An 18,794-nucleotide genomic window follows, 5' to 3' on the forward strand; every position below is an offset into this window, starting at 1 on the left:
ACCCCATCATAGCACTGAGACGGCACTTGTGAAGGTGGTAAATTACATTTTAATGGCATCGGACCGAGGCTCTGCATCTGTCCTCGTGCTCCTAGACCTTAGTGCTGCTTTTGATACCATCGATCACCACATTCTTTTGGAGAGATTGGAAACCCAAATTGGTCTACACGGACAAGTTCTGGCCTGGTTTAGATCTTATCTGTCGGAAAGATATCAGTTTGTCTCTGTGAATGGTTTGTCCTCTGACAAATCAACTGTAAATTTTGGTGTTCCTCAAGGTTCCGTTTTAGGACCACTATTGTTTTCACTATATATTTTACCTCTTGGGGATGTTATTCGAAAACATAATGTTAACTTTCACTGCTATGCGGATGACACACAGCTGTACATTTCAATGAAACATGGTGAAGCCCCAAAATTGCCCTTGCTAGAAGCATGTGTTTCAGACATAAGGAAGTGGATGGCTGCAAACTTTCTACTTCTAAACTCGGACAAAACAGAGATGCTTGTTCTAGGTCCCAAGAAACAAAGATCTTCTGTTGAATCTGACAATTAATCTTAATGGTTGTACAGTCGTCTCAAATAAAACTGTGAAGGACCTCGGTGTTACTCTGGACCCTGATCTCTCTTTTGAAGAACATATCAAGACAATTTCAAGGACAGCTTTTTTCCATCTACGTAACATTGCAAAAATCAGAAACTTTCTGTCCAAAAATGATGCAGAAAAATTCATCTATGCTTTTGTCACTTCTAGGTTAGACTACTGCAATGCTCTACTTTCCGGCTACCCGGATAAAGCACTAAATAAACTTCAGTTGGTGCTAAATACGGCTGCTAGAATCCTGACTAGAACCAAAAGATTTGATCATATTGCTAGCCTCTCTACACTTGCTTCACTTCCTGTCAAAGCAAGGGCTGATTTCAAGGTTTTACTGCTAACCTACAAAGCATTACATGGGCTTGCTCCTACCTATCTCTCTGATTTGGTCCTGCCGTACATACCTACACGTACGCTACGGTCACAAGACGCAGGCCTCCTAATTGTCCCTAGAATTTCTAAGCAAACAGCTGGAGGCAGGGCTTTCTCCTATAGAGCTCCATTTTTATGGAACGGTCTGCCTACCCATGTCAGAGATGCAAACTCGGTCTCAACCTTTAAGTCTTTACTGAAGACTTGTCTCTTCAGTGGGTCATATGATTGAGTGTAGTCTGGCCCAGGAGTGGGAAGGTGAACAGAAAGGCTCTGGAGCAACGAACCGCCCTTGCTGTCTCTGCCTGGCCGGTTCCCCTCTTTCCACTGGGATTCTCTGCCTCTAACCCTATTACAGGGGCTGAGTCACTGGCTTACTGGGGCTCTCTCATGCCGTCCCTCGAAGGGGTGCGTCACCTGAGTGGGTTGATTCACTGATGTGGTCATCCTGTCTGGGTTGGCGCCCCCCCCCCCCCCCTTGGGTTGTGTCATGGCGGAGATCTTTGTGGGCTATACTCAGCCTTGTCTCAGGATGGTAAGTTGGTGGTTGAAGATATCCCTCTAGTGGTGTGGGGGCTGTGCTTTGGCAAAGTGGGTGGGGTTATATCCTTCCTGTTTGGCCCTGTCCGGGGGTGTCCTCGGATGGGGACACAGTGTCTCCTGACCCCTCCTGTCTCAGCCTCCAGTATTTATGCTGCAGTAGTTTATATGTCGGGGGCTAGGGTCAGTTTGTTATATCCGGAGTACTTCTCCTGTCCTATTCGGTGTCCTGTGTGAATCTAAGTGTGCGTTCTCTAATTCTCTCCTTCTCTCTTTCTTTCTCTCTCTCGGAGGACCTGAGCCCTCGGACCATGCCCCAGGACTACCTGACATGATGACTCCTTGCTGTCCCCAGTCCACCTGGCCGTGCTGCTGCTCCAGTTTCAACTGTTCTGCCTTATTATTATTGGACCATGCTGGTCATTTATGAACATTTGAACATCTTGGCCATGTTCTGTTATAATCTCCACCCGGCACAGCCAGAAGAGGACTGGCCACCCCACATAGCCAGCTTCGTCTCTAGGTTTCTTCCTAGGTTTTGGCCTTTCTAGGGAGATTTTCCTAGCCACCGTGCTTCTACACCTGCATTGCTTGCTGTTTGGGATTTTAGGCTGGGTTTCTGTACAGCAATTTGAGATATCAGCTGATGTACGAAGGGCTCTATAAATACATTTTATTTGATTTTGATTTGATTGGATTCCAACAGAGATCACGACACACTGAGCGTAAATATATATATTGATTGCAATTATTCCCGAATGAGTGAGCATTCATGTGCGATGGATTAGCATTTCAATTGTTATAATTATCAACCGCGTAGTGTCTTTTGTATTTCGCACCCTTCTCAGTCCCTTTGTCTACCAAGCCACGATACCGGTTTATCCCACCAGGGCACATCCCCTATCATTTCCCTGTAACCATATCTACTTTGTTTGTTTATGTGTGCATTTCTGTGATTATTTAGTTAGTTAATAAATAAATGATTTAGACAATTGATGTATGGATGGTTCTTAGTGAAGACTGGGTTGGTGCAGATAACCAACAATTTACCACGTTTATAATGAGACTAATTAATTAATTAATTGATCAGATATGAAAATATCTGAAATGGTGTATTAGGAAAATTATAACTTTGTATTCTGAATATTTTCCTTGGTGCCCCGACTTCCTAGTTAATTACATTTACATGATTAGAATAATAACGTAATAATAATTACAGAGAATTGATTTGATAAAATAAGTCTTCATTTGAATGATGCCAAAGATGCCAAAGACACGACATAGTCTCTATGTCTTTAGTTTTCCCACTCCCTACTCCCTACTGCTTCCTATGAATTCCATCTGTAGCTCAGTTGGTAGAGCATGGCGCTTGTAACGCCAGGGTAGTGGGTTCGATCCCCGGGACCACCCATACGTAGAATGTATGCACACATGACTGTAAGTCGCTTTGGATAAAAGCGTCTGCTAAATGGCATATATTATTATATTATTATTATTATCTGATGTTGTATGCATGTTTAGGCCAGTGCTTGACTTGGACTGAAATATGGTGCCCGTACTCATTTTTTATATTTAGGTGCAGGAACTCTTCAATTATTTTGAGCTAATATTCTAAAGAAGGTGCAGGAACTCAAGCAGAACAAAATTTGAATTGCCGGTACTCAGTTCTGGTGAGCTCCTGCCCAAGTCAAGTAGGCTACTGTGCTTAAGTAAAAAGGCAAATAATGTCCCGTTTGGAATACTGACAAGTATATTTTTACTCAATCTGATTGGGTGGGCCTGGCTCCCCAGTGGCCCCCCACCCAGGCCAACCTGTGCCTACGCCCCTGATATTGACCCTTACCTCTGACATGACCTTTGACCCTAGATGGCAATTACTGCCTTCTTACTTGGTACACCCACTGGAATATGTATCCATGACAAAAAATGTCAACACTAACTTGTGTTTATAGATTTCTTTGTATATGACTTTCAGTTCCATACAGTTTCAGTTACAGCACAACACAATGGAGGAAGGATTTTGCCCACATGATAAAGCATTATTTAATGTATAAAAAATGTCAGTAACTCCTTTTGAAGTTACTGCTCTTTCGCTTGGTAGGGCGGTACGGGCCTATTGAACTTGCTCTAGAAATGACACCATATTTGTAGTGGATTCATGCATAGTCCATCTTTATCTATGGTTATCTACGGTATGATGTTGAGGAAAGCATATCCTTGTGTCATATCAACATCAGATCTAGTCAGGGATGGGCCCATCTGGCCTGGTGGCTCAGTTGTGATGCTGATAACAGATCCTTCTGTTGAGAAAATACACTTTGCCTGTATATGATAGGCGACACACACGCACGCACACACAAAAATACATACTCACACACAAGGGCATCAACCTAGGATTCAAGCTCCCTCTGCAGGCCGTTGGTCTGAACTGCACTTCTCCTCATCTTGAATGTACCGTAGTTTCTAAATAACGGTCATGCCTTCTGTGACTGTCCTGTGGATTAGGCCAGAGATTTCACTGTGGAGTAATGGGAGGACGGGTGGTGCTAGTGCTAAACTAATCAGATCAGTACAAACACAGATCCTGTAATGCAGAGCAATCACTGTCTATTGTGTTGAGAAACAGACACTGAGACACACTGTAGCCGGAAGCTAGGAGCACTGAGTGCTGTTTGTTTTGAAGGGACTGAGACTGAGCCAAACTGGGAGACATTTCATCATCATCCCCAACATGCTGACACGTGGAAACAAACCCAGCAGCATGTTTCTGCAGTGCTAAGGTATGATCATGCAGGTGTATTACAGTACAGTAAATCATCCTAGTGTATTTAGGCCTAGTGTATATGTAGGCCTAGTGTATTTAGGCCTAGTGTATATGTAGGCCTAGTGTGTATATGTAGGCCTAGTGTATTTAGGCCTAGTGTATATGTAGGCCTAGTGTATATGTAGGCCTAGTGTGTATGTAGGCCTAGTGTGTATATGTAGGCCTAATGTATATGTAGGCCTAGTGTATATGTAGGCCTAGTGTGTATATGTAGGCCTAGTGTATTTAGGCCTAGTGTATATGTAGGCCTAGTGTATATGTAGGCCTAGTGTATATGTAGGCCTAGTGTGTATATGTAGGCCTAGTGTGTATATGTAGGCCTAGTGTATTTAGGCCTAGTGTATATGTAGGCCTAGTGTATATGCAGGCCTAGTGTATATGTAGGCCTAGTGTGTATATGTAGGCCTAGTGTATTTAGGCCTAGTGTATATGTAGGCCTAGTGTATATGTAGGCCTAGTGTATATGTAGGCCTAGTGTGTATATGTAGGCCTAGTGTGTATATGTAGGCCTAGTGTATTTAGGCCTAGTGTATATGTAGGCCTAGTGTATATGTAGGCCTAGTGTATATGTAGGCCTAGTGTATATGTAGGCCTAGTGTGTATATGTAGGCCTAGTGTATATGTAGGCCTAGTGTGTATATGTAGGCCTAGTGTATTTAGGCCTAGTGTATATGTAGGCCTAGTGTGTATATGTAGGCCTAGTGTATTTAGGCCTAGTGTATATGTAGGCCTAGTGTATATGTAGGCCTAGTGTGTATGTAGGCCTAGTGTGCATGTAGACCTAGTGTGTATGTATTTTTATTTAAGCACAGTAGCCTACTTGACTTGGGCAGGAGCTCACCAGAAGTGTGTACCGGAAACTCACATTTTCTTCTGCTTGAGTTCCTGCACCTCCTTTAGAATATTAGCTCAAAATAATTGAAGAGTTCCTGCACCTAAATATAAATGGTGCCCGTACCTAAAATGAGTACAGACAGATCCAGTCAAATCACTCAGTGCTCAGTACAGCTCTTTGGTGGCACTTAGTAAGAACAGGTGAGCATGCACACAACCGCTTAGGCCCAAATACAATCAATTGCAGATAACGGAGAACCACATGTTCATTCATAAGACTCGATTTTAACTAAAGGTGTGGTTTTGCCTCAGTAATGATGACATTTGTGAGAGAAACATCTTGCCGGGTGTGTTCGTTTCAGAATGGTTTACACTTCAGATAGAGCGTAAACACTCTTTATCTGCAATTGATTGAATTGGTTCTTAGTTTATATTTAATGACAATAGAGGCCTATTAGTACCTGTAGGACTGTGTAAAATGTGTAACCACAGGAACGGTAACTGTTGATTGAAGTGGGTCTATTGTTGGTTATTGCCTTAATGAATCCACAGGAGGAAAATGCTGGAGGGCCAGTTGAAGCAGTTAGAGTTTTTTGACGACTGTGAGGAGGTGGAGGTGTGGATTTATAGGAAGTGGCTTCCTCTGTAGTCTGCCAGGCTGGGCAGAGACTTCAGCCAGATCCAGCTGGATTTTCAGACACAGGTAAGACATTGTCTACGTCACAAATGGCACACTATTCCCCCGCTCCGTGGCTCGATGACTCATTGCGAGCTCACAGAACAGGGCTCCGGGCAGCCGAGCGGAAATGGAGGAAAACTCGCCTCCCTGCGGACCTGGCATCCTTTCACTCCCTCCTCTCTACATTTTCCTCCTCTGTCTCTGCTGCTAAAGCCACTTTCTACCACGCTAAATTCCAAGCATCTGCCTCTAACCCTAGGAAGCTCTTTGCCACCTTCTCCTCCCTCCTGAATCCTCCCCCCCCCCCTCCTCCCTCTCTGCAGATGACTTCGTCAACCATTTTGAAAAGAAGGTCGACGACATCCGATCCTCGTTTGCTAAGTCAAACGACACCGCTGGTTCTGCTCACACTGCCCTACCCTGTGCTCTGACCTCTTTCTCCCCTCTCTCTCCAGATGAAATCTCGCGTCTTGTGACGGCCGGCCGCCCAACAACCTGCCCGCTTGACCCTATCCCCTCCTCTCTTCTCCAGACCATTTCCGGAGACCTTCTCCCTTACCTCACCTCGCTCATCAACTCATCCCTGACCGCTGGCTACGTCCCTTCCGTCTTCAAGAGAGCGAGAGTTGCACCCCTTCTGAAAAAACCTACACTCGATCCCTCCGATGTCAACAATTACAGACCAGTATCCCTTCTTTCTTTTCTCTCCAAAACTCTTGAACGTGCCGTCCTTGGCCAGCTCTCCCGCTATCTCTCTCTGAATGACCTTCTTGATCCAAATCAGTCAGGTTTCAAGACTAGTCATTCAACTGAGACTGCTCTCCTCTGTATCACGGAGGCGCTCCGCACTGCTAAAGCTAACTCTCTCTCCTCTGCTCTCATCCTTCTAGATCTGTCGGCTGCCTTCGATACTGTGAACCATCAGATCCTCCTCTCCACCCTCTCCGAGTTGGGCATCTCCGGCGCGGCCCACGCTTGGATTGCGTCCTACCTGACAGGTCGCTCCTACCAGGTGGCGTGGCGAGAATCTGTCTCCTCACCACGCGCTCTCACCACTGGTGTCCCCCAGGGCTCTGTTCTTGGCCCTCTCCTATTCTCGCTATACACCAAGTCACTTGGCTCTGTCATAACCTCACATGGTCTCTCTTATCATTGCTATGCAGACGACACACAATTAATCTTCTCCTTTCCCCCTTCTGATGACCAGGTGGCGAATCGCATCTCTGCATGTCTGGCAGACATATCAGTGTGGATGACGGATCACCACCTCAAGCTGAACCTCGGCAAGACGGAGCTGCTCTTCCTCCCGGGGAAGGACTGCCCGTTCCATGATCTCGCCATCACGGTTGACAACTCCATTGTGTCCTCCTCCCAGAGCGCCAAGAACCTTGGCGTGATCCTGGACAACACCCTGTCGTTCTCAACCAACATCAAGGCGGTGGCCCGTTCCTGTAGGTTCATGCTCTACAACATCCGCAGAGTACGACCCTGCCTCACACAGGAAGCGGTGCAGGTCCTAATCCAGGCACTTGTCATCTCCCGTCTGGATTACTGCAACTCGCTGTTGGCTGGGCTCCCTGCCTATGCCATTAAACCCCTTCAACTCATCCAGAACGCCGCAGCCCGTCTGGTGTTCAACCTTCCCAAGTTCTCTCACGTCACCCCGCTCCTCCGTTCTCTCCACTGGCTTCCAGTTGAAGCTCGCATCCGCTACAAGACCATGGTGCTTGCCTACGGAGCTGTGAGGGGAACGGCACCTCAGTACCTCCAGGCTCTGATCAGGCCCTACACCCAAACAAGGGCACTGCGTTCATCCACCTCTGGCCTGCTCGCCTCCCTACCACTGAGGAAGTACAGCTCCCGCTCAGCCCAGTCAAAACTGTTCGCTGCCCTGGCCCCCCAATGGTGGAACAAACTCCCTCACGACGCCAGGACAGCGGAGTCAATCACCACCTTCCGGAGACACCTGAAACCCCACCTCTTTAAGGAATACCTAGGATAGGATAAGTAATCCCTCTCACCCCCCCCCTAAGTTTTAGATGCACTATTGTTAAGTGACTGTCCCACTGGATGTCATAAGGTGAATGCACCAATTTGTAAGTCGCTCTGGATAAGAGCATCTGCTAAATGACTTAAATGTAAATGTAATGTAAATGTATTTGACCAGGGCCCTGGTTAAAAGTAGTGCACTATCTTGGGAATAGGATGCTATTTGGGTCAGACCTTCTTCAGTCACACAAACATTGATTGTTAGCAATCAATAAAAAACGGAAATCCATGGGCATAACAAATAAATAGGCATAGGCCTGTCGAAATACACTGGCATTTACAGTATAAACTGATGAAAAAAAGTAATATCATAATGTGAAACAAACACTTAACTCACACATTTATATGTGTTTGTTGACCTATCGAGGTGCTGTACCATCAGTCTCTGTGCTCGGGGGTCATCAGTAGAGGTCTGGAGATGTGCCGAGGGAAACACCCCAGTTAGAAGGACATCCAGAAGTCGGAAGTCAGTCCTGACCCTCAAAAAGCAGTGGGAACACCTGAAGGACGAAGTGGCCAATTGCAAAAACAGACTGCATGCAACCATTGTCATCAAACAAGTTACAACCATTAAAAACATGCACAAATAAAAGTGACAGAAATAGAAAGTTTGACAGAAGGATTATATGTAGGGAGAATGTATGGAATATGTCTAACCTAGCTAGTACAGTGCCATTATTTTATCCACAGAATTACTGGGCCTTCAGAAAGTATGCAGACCGTTTGACTTCTAATGACAAAGCGAAAACAGGTTTTTAGAAATCTTTGCAAATGTATTTAAAATGAAATATCACATTTACATAACTATTCAGACCCCAAAATTGGCGACTCAAAATTGAGCTTAGGTGCATCTTGTTTCAATTGATCATCCTTGAGGTGTTTCTACAACTAGATTGGAGTCCACTTGCGGTAGATTCAATTGATTGGACATGATTTGGAAAGGCACACACCTGTCTATATAAGTTCCCACAGTTGACAGTGCATGTCAGAGAAAACACCAAGCCTTGAGGTCAAAGGAATTGTCCGTAGAGCTCCGAGACAGGATTGTGTCGAGGCACAGATCTGGGGAAGGGTACCAAAATAATTCTGAAGCATTGAAGGTCCTCAAGAACACAGTGGCCTCCATCAATATGAAATGGAAGAAGTTTGGAACCATCAAGACTCTTCCTAGAGCTGGCAGCCCAGCCAAACTGAGCAATCTGGGGAGAAGGGCCTTGGTCAGGGAGGTGACCAAGAACCCAATGGTCACTCTGACAATGCTCTAGAGTTCCTCTATAGAGACAGGAGAACCTTCCAGAACCATCTCTGCAGCACTCCACCAATCAGGCCTTTATGGTAGAGTGGCAAAACAGAAGCCACTCCTCAGTAAAAGACACGTGAGAGCCTGCTTGTTTTTTGGAGTTTGCCAAAAAGCACCTAAAGACTCTCAGACCATGAGAAACATTCACAAGGCCGCTGGGCCAGACGGATTACTAGGACGTGTACTCCGAGCATGCGCTGACCAACTGGCAAGTGTCTTCACTGACATTTTCAACCTGTCCCTGACTGAGTCTATAATACCAACATGTTTCAAGCAGACCACCATAGTCCCTGTGCCCAAGAACACCAAGATAACCTGCCTAAATGACTACTGATCCGTAGCACTCACGTTTGTAGCCATGAAATGCTTTGAAAGGCTGGTCATGGCTCACATCAACACCATTATCCCAGAAACCCTAGACCCACACCAATTTACATACCGCACCAACAGATCCACAGATGATGCCATCTCTATTGCACTCACACTCACACTGCCCTTTCCCACCTGGACAAAAGGAACACCTACGTGAGAATGCTATTCATTGACTACAGCTCAGCGTTCAACACCATAGTACCCTCAAAGCTCATCACTGAGCTAAGGACCCTGGGACTAAACACCTTCCTCTGCAACTGTATCCTGGACTTCATGACGGGCCACCACCAGGTGGTAAGGGTAGGTAACAACACATCCGCCAAGCTGATCCTCAACACGGGGTCCCCTCAGGGATGCATGCTCAGTCCCCTCCTTTACTACCTGTTCACTCATGACTGCATGGCCAAGCATGACTCCAACACCATCATTAAGTATGCCGACAACACAACAGTGGTAGGCCTGATCAATGACAACGATGAGACAACCTATAGGGAGGAGGTCAGAGACCGAGCAGTGTAGTGCCAGGATAACAACCTCTCCCTCAACGTGATCAAGACAAAGGAGATGATTGTGGACTACAGAAAAAGGAGGACCGGGCACGCCCCCATTCTCATCGACAGGGCTGTAGTGGAGCAGGTTGAGATCTTCAAGTTCCTTGGTGTCCACATCACCAACAAACTATCATGGTCCAAACACACCAAGACAGTCATGAATAGGGCATGACAAAGCCTATTCCCCCCTCAGGAGACTGAAAAGATTTGGCATGGGTCCTCAGATCCTCAAAAGGTTATACAGCTGCACCATCGAGAGCTGTTCCATCACCCCCTGGTATGGCAACTACTCGGCCTCTGACTGTAAGGCACTACAGAGGGTAGTGTGTATGGCCCAGTACATTACTGGGGCCAAGCTTCCTGCCATCCAGGACCTCTATACCAGGTGGTGTCAGAGGAAGGCCTTAAAAAATTCTCAAAGACTCCAGCCACACTAGTCATAGACTGTTCTTTCTGCTACCGCACGGCAAGCGGTACAGGCGCACCAAGTCTAGGTTCAAAAGGTTTCTTAACAGCTTCTACCCCCAAGCCATACTCCTGATCAGCTAATCAAATGGCGAACCAGACTATTTACATTGCCCACCCACCCATCTTTTACGCTGCTGCTACTTTGTTCATGATCGATGCATAATCACTTTAACTCTACCTACATGTACATATTACCTCAATTACCTCAACTAAATGGTGCCCTCAAACATTAACTATTTACCAGTACCCCCTGTATATAGCCTCGCTATTGTTATTTTACTGATGCTCTTTAATTATTTGTTACTTTAATTTTTTATTTTTTTAACCTGTTTTTCATTCAACTGTATTGTTGTTTTGGGCTTGTAAGTAAGCATTTCACTGTAAGGTACACCTGTTGTATTCGGCGCATGTGATTTTTTTATTTTATTTGATACGGTGCCCACAAACTGTTAGCGCCTACATAAAGCTGTCCCAACACCTTACCACTTCTACACCTGGCTATAAGCGGAGCCTTGTCTGGCAGTGAAACAGTTAATTCAGCCTAATTTACTACCTTTTTAAAAATCATAGCTGATATGGCTAGCTTGCTTAAAAGAATGTGGTTTATACTGACAATTGACAAACTATGGCATAAGGGGACGACAAGCAGATAAGAGGCAATCCGTCATTTTGATTAAGACATTAATGAGTGAGCTAGGACGGACGTAGTCAACAGTACTATTTGTTCAGTACATTTGAAATGTACAGCGACAGAATTCAGAACATTGGTCTTTCCGTCAGTGTTCTCCCTGTACACCAAGTCAGAACCGTATGATAAATAAAAGGGGCATATAAGCAGACAACAAAAGCTCTTACAAAATTCAATGATTACATTTCTCTAAAACAGGTTATAGGCTAAATGTGCACAACCAAGTCAGAACAGTTGGCAAAATTAAGAGGGGAAAATAGACCAAATTATTAGAGTGAGACACATGGGCTACTAACATACACTTAGCATTACTAACATTACTTTCTTAGATACAGTATACATATCTCCCTGGCATATTACATAATGTATGCAGGAGCATACAATACATATTTGGATTCAACTTGTTGTGCTGTGCTCACTTGAACAGGAAGGTGGCGCGGCGCGGTAGTCCTTCGCGGGCAAATTTTGTCATCAAACTTTGTCATCAAAGTCTGGCATTCTCTGGATTTATGGTTTAATCATGATAACGTCAGTGATCTTCAGGCCGTACCTCTGGAAAGAGGCCAGACTTCCCGACCTACAATTCTGAGTTGGATGACCATTCAAAACGTATTTTCTTAGTCGGAGCTTGTTTTTTCCCGAGTTCCCAGTTGTCTTGAACTCACTGAAATCAGATTTCCCAGTTCCGAGATAACAGTTGTTTTGAGCGCGGCAGAAATCATGCTGGATTGACAGCATGGACAATGTTGAATGTTTATAATTTTTTAAGCTTGGAAAAGAGACCCTTAAATACAGATTTGTTGTTGAATTTGCGATTTCCAACTTGTTGTGTAATGTTTATGTCCGATGATAACCAATACGTTTTATCTATAATTTCTCTTCATTATTTCTCTTCATATGACAAGGCTTTAAAAGGATTTGCAAGTAGATTGTCGACTTGATTCATGACGATGAGAGCTAGCTAAGATTTTGAAAGTAGGATTTTTACATGATCAGTCCAAATCAAAGCTACTATATAACATGATTTGAAGTCATTTTATCTGTGGCCAATGACCTTGATGTCATGTATTGTATTGTCATGTCTTGTCCCTGTGCTTTCTCTCTCTTCGTTTCCCCCTGCTGGTCGTATTAGGTTTCTTTCTCTCTCTTTTTCCCTCTCTCTCTCTATCGTTCCGTTCCTACTTCCAGCTGTTCCTCATTCTCCTAACGACCTCGTTTACTCTCTCACACCTGTCCCCTATTTTGCCCTCTGATTAAGTCTCTATTTCTCTCTCTGTTTCTGTTTTGTCCTTGTCGGATTCTTGTTTGCTTTGCCTTTGTTCCGTCCTGTTGTATTCTGCCTCGTCATCAGATACTGCGTGTGCGCAGGTGTCTCTCCTCTACGGCCCGCGCCTACCCGAAGGGACCTGCAGTCTGTTGCCGCTAGCCCTGCAACTCTCCTCAACAGCTAGAAGGGGGGACTCTCCAGTTAAACTAGAGGATATGTGTTTTCCCTGTTTGGACTTCCCCTGTAATGATTGAGGATTTATGTTTTCCCTGTTTGGACATTAAAAGACTCTGATTCTGTTATATCGCTTTTGGGTCCTCACTCACCTGCATAACACTTGAGCCTTCTTGGATTGGCACTTCTAATGTAACTCTATTGTAGCCGCTAAGGGGCTTGACATTTTTAGCTCTACCCTTAGATCTGGCGGTGACATAGTGTCACCATGAGAGACAGAAAACTGAGCCAATCACGGCGCAACTAGAGAACATTACCAACCCCTACACTCCATATCTTCTGCTGGCTGCCCCACCACCACAGAAAGCACTGAGCTAGACTGAAACACCTGCATTTTGGAGTTGCCTTACTCAAGAATGCAAAAAAGGAGACCATGTTTGTATGCAGCTTTACTAATGCTACTATTATTATGTTATTCCATTTTTTACATTGTTTGCAAACTGATAAGTGACAAGTATTAATGTCAAAATAACATGCAAAACAGACAACCCCCCACAAAATAATTTGGCAAACAACAACACTAAGTCAATCACAAATTTGAAAGACCAGTATATTACCTGAATCAACAGCTGCAGCTCCTGTCCGTACAGCAGGCGATAGGGTCGTTGGAGGACTGGACGCTGCAATTGTGTGCAGAGAATTACCTTCAGGTTGTCCTCCCACCATTCCTGGTACCCGTCAAGGGACTTGCCCATGGGAGTTTTGAGGATCTGATTTGTCCGTTCATCCAAACCTGGAGGAGGAGGTAGGAAAGGGATATCTATTGACAATGTAAGATATTGAACTATTTCTGATTATGTACCATGGAAAAACTCAAACAAATTGTAAAAAATAATAATAATAATATTGGTGACAAAATATAACCTTTAACATCCGTACCTTGTTCCAGAGTTCACGACCTCGGTCACTTAAGATGACCTCAGGAGAACTGTGGGTGTTGAGGATGTCCATCAATGCCCTGGAGGTGGCCTCGTAAGTGTGGTCCTTGATGGGTATCATACAAAATGAAAATAAAGGTTTGGTTCCAAGCACCCTTTTTAATGGGTTACAGAAGGGAATGTAGAGTTAAGCACATTCTCTTCCTTTACTGACCTTCATGGGTATTGCCTTCACCCACTTGGTAAAGTAATCAGTTGCTGTTTTAGACACCAGCTGTTGCCATTCCTGGATTTCGTGCAGGGTCTGATGAGGTCCACCCCTAACATATTAAAGTGTTAGCGAGAAGATTACTTCCTTCTTAGCCGTATCTGCCTTACAGTATGCAGATTTGCAGATTTGTAAGGATACTGACACACACACACACACATTTTATAACATCGACCTCTGCTGTGGTCAAATGAAGCAACCATTACAAAACAACTTATCAGGGAAAAATTTGAAATGTGACTCTTACTGATCAGGGTCCATGGTGAAACAACTCCAGTGCCACAATCTTCACCCTCTCAAACTTCTGGCAGACTAGACAGGTACTGACCTTAAAGCACAGTGACAAATTGAAACATTGTGTGCTCTCTGATATAACATTAATTGAAATTATAATAATTTCAGATATAATAGAATGTGATTTATAAACAAAAGTTTATTACACTTTCCCAGCTGTCCACATCCTTGACAATCCCACAACAGAAGAAGCGTAGGTTGATTTTGGCAATCATGTGCTTCACACCGAAATGGCCAGCATGCATCTCGGTCAGCGCGGCCTCCTCCTCAGTGAAAATCACCCTCCTGTGTGGCTGGCCATCCTTCCCCTGTAGGTACATGTGATTGCCTAACAAGTTGAAAGACTCGAGTTGTTGAAATACTCAAGTTTAAGTAAATTGCACTGCTCTCTCGCTCTCTCTCTCTCTCTCTCTCTCTCTCTCTCTCTCTCTCTCTCTCTCTCTCTCTCTCTCTCTCTCTCTCTCTCTCTCTCTCTCTCTCTCTCTCTGTCTTTCACTTTCTTCCCACCACTCTCCCTCTCACATTCATCCTTTCTTTCTCACTTTCTCCCTCCCTTCTCTCTCTCTGTCTGCCTGTGTCTGTCTAACGAAGACAACTAGTTAAGGGCAGTAGGAATTACTATAATTACTTACACCTATCCATTTGAAGGATCAGGGCTAACTCATAGCTATATATCAGTACCTCAATAAGGCCAACATGTAAATGTATAAATCAAATCAAATGTTATTTGTTATATACACATGGTTAGCAGATGTTAATGCGAGTGTAGCGTAATGCTTGTGCTTCTAGTACCAACAATGCAGTAATAACCAACGAGTAATCTAACCTAACAATTCCACAATTACTACCTTATACACACAAGTGTAAAGGGATCAAGAATATGTACATAAAGATATATGAATGAGTGATGGTGCAGAACGGCATAGGCAAGATGAGGTAGATGGTATTGAGTACAGTATATACATATGAGATGAGTAATGTAGGGTATATAAACATAAAGTGGCATAGTTTAAAGTGGCTAGTGATACATGTATTACATAAAGATGGCAAGATGCAGTAGATGATATAGCGTACAGTATATACATATACATATGAGATGAGTAATGTAGGGTTTATAAACATAAAGTGGCATAGTTTAAAGTGGCTAGTGATACATGTATTACATAAAGATGGCAAGATGCAGTAGATGATATAGCGTACAGTATATACATATACATATGAGATGAGTAATGTAGGGTATGTAAACATTATATTAAGTGACATTGTTTAAAGTGGCTAGTGATACCTTTTTACATCAATTTCCATTATTAAAGTGGCTGGAGTTGAGTCAGTATGTTGGCAGCAGCCACTCAATGTTAGTGGTGGCTGTTTAACAGTCTGATGGCCTTGAGATAGAAACTGTTTTTCAGTCACTCGTTCCCTGCTTTGATGCACCTGTCCTGACCTCGCCTTCTGGATGATAGCGGGCTGGACTGGCAGTAGCTCGGGTGGTTGTTGTCCTTGATGATCTTTATGGCCATCCTGTGACATCGGGTGGTGTAGGAGTCCTGGAGGGCAGGTAGTTTGCCCCCTGTGATGGTTTGTACAGACTTCACTACCCTCTGGAGAGCCTTACGGTTGTGGGCGGAACAGTTGCCGTACCAGGCGGTGATATAGCCCGACAGGATGCTCTCGATTGTGCATCTGTAGAAGTTTGTGAGTGATTTTGGTGACAAGCCAAATTTCTTCAGCCTACTGAGGTTGAAGAGGCGCTGCCGCGCCTTCTTCACAACACTGTCTGTGTGGGTGGACCAATTCAGTTTGTCCGTGATGTGTACGCCGAGGAACTTAAAACTTACTACCCTCTCCACTACTGTCCCGTCGATGTGGATAGGGGGGTGCTCCCTCTGCTGTTTCCTGAAGTCCACAATCATCTCCTTAGTTTTGTTGAAGTTGAGTATGAGGTTATTTTCCTGACACCACTCTCCGAGGGCCCTCCCCTACTCTCTGTAGGCCGTCTCTTCGTTGTTGGTAATCAAGCCTACCACTGGAGTATCGTCCGCAAACTTGCGTATAACTAGCATTGTTTGTTGAAAAATGGTTGTACATAGCTAATTCCTTCCAGTTTTCTAATAGAAGTTAACTACTTAACGTTACCTTGAGTCATGAATTTCTCTGCCCCCTATTAATGTTGCGCCTCTTGTCAGTGGTGCCTTCATAGTACTTCACCTTGTTGGAAAGATAGAAGAAAATCAATCTCTTCTAGGGATGCCATTGAAGTGCAAGCTAACTTACACTGTATATACAAAAGTATGTGGACCCCCCTTCAAATTAGTGTATTCGATTATTTCAGCCACACCTGTTGCTGACAGGCGTATAAAATCAAGCACAAAGCCATGAAATCTCCATAGATAAAAATTGGCAGTAGAATGAAGAGTTCACTGACTTTCAACGTGGCACAGTCATAGGATGCCACCTTTCCAACAAGTCAGTTCATCACATTTATGCCCTGCTAGAGCTGTTCCAGTCAACTGTAAGTGCTGTTATTTTGAAGTGGAAACCTCTAGAAGCAACAACGGCTCAGCCGCAAAGTGGTAGGCTACACAAGCTCACAGAACGGGACTGCCAAGTGTTGAAGCGTGTACCTTGTAAAAATCCCATGACCGAGCAGCCGCACACAAGCCTAAGCTCGCCATGCGCAATGCCAAGCGTCGGCTGGCTAGATAGCGTTAGCTAAATAATACTGTCTAGCTAGCTAGCTGAATAGGGAGGCTGAGCTATACTGAACAAAATTATAAACGCAACATGCAACAATTTCAAAGCTCATATAAGGAAATCAGTCAATTGAAATAAATAAATTACGCCCTAAAATCTAAGGATTTCAGATAACTGGAAATACACATATGCATTTGTTGGTCACAGATACCATGACAACAACAAAAATCCATGAGTGTGGATCAGAAAACCAGTCAGTATCTGGTGTGACCACCATTTGCCTCATGCAGCGCAACACACCTCCTTTGCTTAGAGTTAATCAGGCTGTTGATTGAGGCCTGTGGAATGTTGTCCCACTCCTCTTCAATGGCTGTGCAAAGTTGCTGGATATTGGCGGGAACTGGAACACTCTGTCGTACACGTCGGTCCAGAGCATCCCAAACATGATCAATGGGTGACATGTCTGGTGAGTATGCAGGCCATGGAAGAACTGAGATATTTTCAGTTTCCAGGAATTGTGTACAGATCCTTGCGACATGGGGCCATGCATTATCATGCTCATGAAACATGAGGTGATGACGGCGGGTAAATGGCAAAACAATGGGCCTCAGGACCTCGTCACAGTATCTCTGTGCATTAAAATTGCCATTGATAAAATGCAATTGTGTTCTTTGTCCGTAGATTATGCCTGCCCATACCATAAATCCACCACCACCTTGGGCCACTCTGTTCACAATGTTGACATCAGCAAACCGCTTGCCCACATGGCACCATACACGTCGTCTGCGGATGTGAGGCTGATTGTACATACTGCTAAATTCTCTAAAAGAGTGTTGGAGGAGGCTTACAATAGAGAAATTAACGTTTATTTCTCTGGCAACAGCTCTGGTGGACATTCCTGCTGTCAGCATGCCAATTGTACGCTCCCTCAAAACATGAAACATCTTTGGCATTGTGTTGTGTGAATAAACTGCACATTTTAGAGTAGCCTTTTATTGTCCCCAGCACAAGGTGAACCTGTATAATGATCATGCTCTTTAAACAGCTTATTTATACGCCACACCTGTCAAGTGGATGGATTATGTTGGAGAAGGAGAAATGCTCACTAACAGGGATGTAAACAAATTTGTGCACAAAATTTGGTAGAAATAAGCTTTTTGTGCATTTGGACATTTTCTGGGATCTTTTATTTCAGCTTAATTAACATGGGACCAACACTTTACATGTTGCGTTTATATTTTTGGTCAGTGTAAGTTGCCTGGTTAAATAAAGGACAAATTAAATTTAAAAAAAAATGTAAACTCCCTGACCATGGCCCTTTTCCCCCGATTGCTCAGTTTGGCCAGGCGGCCAGCACTAGGGACAGTCTTGGTGGTTCCAAACTTCTTACATTTAAGAATTATGGAAGCCACTGTGTTCTTGGGGACCTTCAATGCTGCGGACATTTTCTTGTACCCTTCCCCAGATCTTTGTCTCGACACAATCCTGTCTTGGAGCTCTACAGACAATTCCTTCGACCTCATGTCTTGGTTTTTCCTCTGATATGCACTGTCAACTGTGGGACCTTATATAGACAGGTGTGTACCTTTCCAAATCATGTCCAATCAATTGAATTTACCACAGATGGACTCCAATCAAGTTGTAGAAACATCTCAAGGATGATCAATGGAAACAGAATGCACCGGAGCGTAATTTTGAGTCTCATAGCAAAGGGTCTGAATAATTACGCAAATAAGATATTTCCGTTTTTTGTCATTATGGGGTATTGTGTGTAGATTGATGAGTATTTTTTTTAAACTATACATTTTTAATAAAGCTGTAACATAACAAAATGTGGAAAAAGTCAAGAGGTCTGAATACTTTCCGAATGCACTTTTTATTTAA

This window comes from Oncorhynchus gorbuscha, linkage group LG10 (genome assembly GCF_021184085.1).
Source record: "Oncorhynchus gorbuscha isolate QuinsamMale2020 ecotype Even-year linkage group LG10, OgorEven_v1.0, whole genome shotgun sequence".
Classification (NCBI taxonomy): domain Eukaryota; kingdom Metazoa; phylum Chordata; class Actinopteri; order Salmoniformes; family Salmonidae; genus Oncorhynchus; species Oncorhynchus gorbuscha.